We start from the raw sequence: 4,771 nt of genomic DNA, 5'->3' as shown, positions 1-4,771 counted from the left end.
ATCTTAAGAGGGGAGGACTTCTTCTCCACTTTCTCCGTGCATTTCTTTTGTTGGCTGCTGCTGGGTTTCTGCTGTAGTTTAGAGTTGGTTGTTTGCTTTAAAAATGAATTTGACAATTTAATATTTTCTGAAAAATGAGAAGGGGTGCACAAACAGGGCAGCTGATAAGTCCCTACTTTCCCCTCAATGCTTTTGCAATTGCGAACCATTAGTTCCCCAACCAATGGGTACCCTTCATCCATAAGAGTTACACCACAATATAACCAAATAATTTTTCTTTCAAGGAGCAATTCAATCAAAGAACTTTACTGTGTCCTAAGTAATTCACATGGAGTTGGAGGGAATAGAGTTGGAGAAGTGCCAATAGAGGCTGAAACCAAGGCCACTAATGGTGTGAAAGGCATGATAGTTTGGAGATTGGTCTCCTTCAATAATCCAAAAGGCCAGCCGGTGGTATTGTAATGACAAAGGAGAACCATGCAGCTGGAACATGCACCCACAGAGCTCCTGCAGGCAACTCTGAGGCATTATGTAAGGAGATTTTCAGCCATTTGTCTTCTCTTTTCACTCTTTGCCCCATACTAAAAGCAATGGCCACTCCCTGGACTTTTTCCCATGGACCTCCAATACACCCCTTCCGTGTCTCCTAGTAAGTGTATTTTGTGTTGAGGATCATGTATCAATGAACTTGTCACCACGAGCCACATGTATTTGCAATGTCCATCTTGTGTTAAAGTAAAGTCTGACATGCTTACATTAAGTTCAAATGCCTTAGTGGCAATAAACCAGAGCAAATGCTTGTTCTGGTGACAAATGCATACACCCTAGCACAACATACTATCAACGCATTTACTCAATCATGTGTTGCCATGGAAATGTGTAAGCCCGCTCACCTGAAATACATTTCAACACTGCCTTTCTCAGTTTTTGATGTATTATCTACTTGTGTGTCATTGTTAGATTTTTGTTTTATACTAAATGTTTTACTTTGCCAGATCACTGTCTCAATATTGATGAAACTGCAACATACCTGAACGTCCGTTACAAGTACATGATTCATAGTACATTTTTTTACAATATTTACGTAACTGATGCACCAAGTTTTTTTTTTTCTGAGGAATAAATGTACCTATGCATTGAATCCACTTCAACAATTTTCAACAACGGAAGAAATGCCCATCGTCAGGTCCACATTAATCCTATTTTCTACCAGCTAATATATATATTTCTTCATTGATGATCCACTGAGGTTTATTAACTTTAGAACTGTGAAATGGTTTTGTGTTACACATTTTCTCTACACATCCCTCTTGAATTGTTAGTTGTATTGTTAGTGTTGGTCTAACAAATGAGTTACAAGCACATTTGAATTATATTATATATATGAATTTCAAATGTAACTAATCTATAAAGTAATGTTGATGTGCGAACATAGGGTAAAACTATTGAACATGAATTGGTCTAACAATTGCGTTACAAGCACATTTGAATTTGAATTGAATTTTGAATTTCAAATTGAATTGAACTATACAGTAATGTTGATGTATGATTATAGGGTAAAACCTTGGTTATGAAGAGTTCTGTTTACATTTTTGTTTAAAGCAGAGATGAGAAATTACACAATTTGCTATTAATGTTTTAAACAGATGAATCTTAATCTGGGAATTTGTCTGTTTACGTTCCAATACAATTATCTGAAATCAAATGTAAATAATCATAACTTGCTAAGCAGCACTATACATTGTTTTTTTGATTTATGCAATGAATCTTGATGACTCCCTTTTGCCTCCCTTTGAAATAATTCAGAGAGGAAGGGGAACGGAGGCGGTCTGGGGGGTCACCATAGCTGTTGGATTATGGTGGAAACGTAGTAAATTCTGGTATTAGTATCACATGTTTACAAGGTAGATGCCAGCTTGAAATGAAGGCCTAGTGTTGGAGCTATGTCAGTATGCGTATTCACATCCCGATGGTTACAAGAGTGTGCATGCGTTTTCTGCTCACAGCCGTGGCAGTCTTGCAAAAGGTTAATTCATTGGAAATACACAGTTCTGCATTGTGTCTTATCATTAGTGCATGTAACACAGAACAAATGTGCCCTGCAAGGCCAATACAGGGCTGGAATGGATGTTTGGAGAGCTGTCCCACGAGAAGGGGGGGGTGAGGGCTTTTGGCCTTCACCAGCCAAGCCCTCTAAGTTATAGCGGGCTGAGACCCCTAAAGCCCTGGACCAAACATTCAAGTACACTGACCAACCCAAGACCACTGGCCATAAAACTGTACGTTGGCCGATCGATCAACATGATCAAATCCAAGATATTCACCCACTCCACACTGATCTGCATACATCTCAACCAATGGATCCACAAGCCCCACAATATCCAGACACTCTGCTTCCTGAAATACACAGCCATATACATAGCCCTCTGCACTCCTCTCAGCAAACAGATCATCTGCCACACTCTATCCTTGCAAACCACACCGAGGATACCTTATTGGCCAATCCCCTGGGCTGCACAGTCCCATTGCCATGTCTGGCATCCTCAAAGGTCCTAGATGTGGCATGCACTGTCCGAGGACTACCGCAGTGTCTGCGGACAGATCACACAATTTGAGGGGTTGGGGAGTGAAATTAACAAATTTACAACACATTTCTAATTGCATTTTGAAAATAAGTAACAAAGTTTTAATTCACACAATCCGTCAAAGTGATGCCATCACAAAAAAAGGCCTTGCAGCATCCTCCAGAATGTTGTCATTTGGGAATGATGACTTCCCAACAGCGCACACAAATGAAGATATGCCTTCACTGACAAGGTGCCTTCCTGTGTCTTGTTGAGGACAGAAGACATTGGGGGCAGGTCCATTTAGCCCTAGGTGGTATCTGGGAAAAGATGACCTTTGCACATGGAAAGAGCAGCATTAGTGCCTTCAGCAACTCCTTCACTTCACCCTGCACAGTTATTCCACTAACATACCTCACATACAGTCCTCGACAAAGCAATACAAGGACATCTGGACTGTTGAAAACAGCCATATTGTTTGGAAAGTGCAAATACACCTACACCCCCTCTAATCCAAGGTTGGCAGAAATGCCACATATCTCTGCATACCTACAAAGATTAGTCAAGAAACAATCTCCCACCATCCACAGACTGACACTCTCCATCCCTCCAACCACAGCCATCTTCACTACACACAGAAATGAAAATAAATATTACCCTCTCTACCTATAAAGCACAAACAGAACACCTGATTGGCTAATCCTGACAGTTCCCTTTCCATGCCAGGCATCCTGAAAAGACCCAGATGTGGCACGCCTTGTCCATGGACTATCGTAGTGTCCATGGACAGCGTAACACAGGGCATCCCATTTACTCTTTGCAGCACACCCTCATTGGCTTCTGTTAAGCAGTCACACATCCATCCAATCACATTCAATAACTCTACATCTAACACTGTCATCTCAACTCAACACTTCAGATGTACTGTTCAACACTCCAAGTACAGGTCTCCTGTTACTCCTGAGCACCTGCGTCAAAGAATACTGTAAAACTCTCCAGGATTTCTACTTACAGATTCATCCACATCTGCAACTATCAACACAAAGTACAGGTATGCATATATTTTTAAAATTACATTTCCAATTCTTTTACAAAAGCATATCAACAGGGTTCTTACCACTTACCCTGCAGTTTCCTACTTAATAATCATACTCTTGTTTGTCCCACCTCCTGACATCAAATGGTACTCACTTACAATGCTGAGTAGTTGCAAAATTTTCTTTTAATGAAGATTTTCATAGCATTTTCAAAACACATATATAGCACTCTCTGTCTTTTTTTGTGAAAAAAAGAAAACCACAGTTGACCAATTTCAACAGCACGTTTAAGTGCCAGATCCTATCTGAAATGTCAATATATTACCATGACATGCATGCTTGCCCATATCAACCGTTCTAATGTACAAACTGTTATTTTCTTCTTTCATTCTGTCACTTTTAAAACCACCTCTCCCACTAACAAAGCTGCAGTCAAACTCTCACAATGCACACTCAGAACACAAACTGCATGTATGTTACTAAAGCATGGCATGTACATGGAATGAAAAATGTATTTAAAACTATTCATTTTAGCACCATTTCAAGTAAAACAAATAAATGCATACGTAAATTTACACCAATTTTTAATAAATAAATGAAACAAGATGGCAACGATTTCTCAAAAATATTTCAATAACACTCGTTAGTGCGTGCAATTTCATTAACTTTCCCACACATGCATACTTGCTACCTAACATTCTCTTTTCTAATCTGTGCATGCTTCTTGGCTTCTTGATTTTTCTCTGCATACTGGGACTTGAAGTGCACCATTTCTAATACAAATAGTGTAACAACAACTCCCGCACTTTCAAATCTCCAGGCCCGTAGGGAATACTTATCATGGGACCACAGGCCCCATTACCAGAATGGCTGGTGCGCCCATGTCCCCCTTCCCATACAGTGATATGAAACTCCACAAGAATAGAGACTAACATTTTCCACCACCGGACTTGCCAGGCAAACATGAACTGTAATATCCTAATGACAATTTGAAGCTAGCTGCCAAACAATTATTAGGAATCTGGTGGCAACCCATCTGCCACAACAGCAGTTTTAAAACCATACTCATAATCACGTCCAATATTACTAACTCTTCTTCCCAACAACTCCTCCTACATTGCAAAATAATGTCTTCTTGTAGCACAATTACTTTGCCATTACCATTCATAC

This window comes from Ambystoma mexicanum, chromosome 7q, assembly GCF_040938575.1.
Source record: "Ambystoma mexicanum isolate Mex_15411 chromosome 7q, UKY_AmexF1_1, whole genome shotgun sequence".
NCBI classification, from domain to species: domain Eukaryota; kingdom Metazoa; phylum Chordata; class Amphibia; order Caudata; family Ambystomatidae; genus Ambystoma; species Ambystoma mexicanum.
This window is presented reverse-complemented; position numbering follows the sequence as displayed.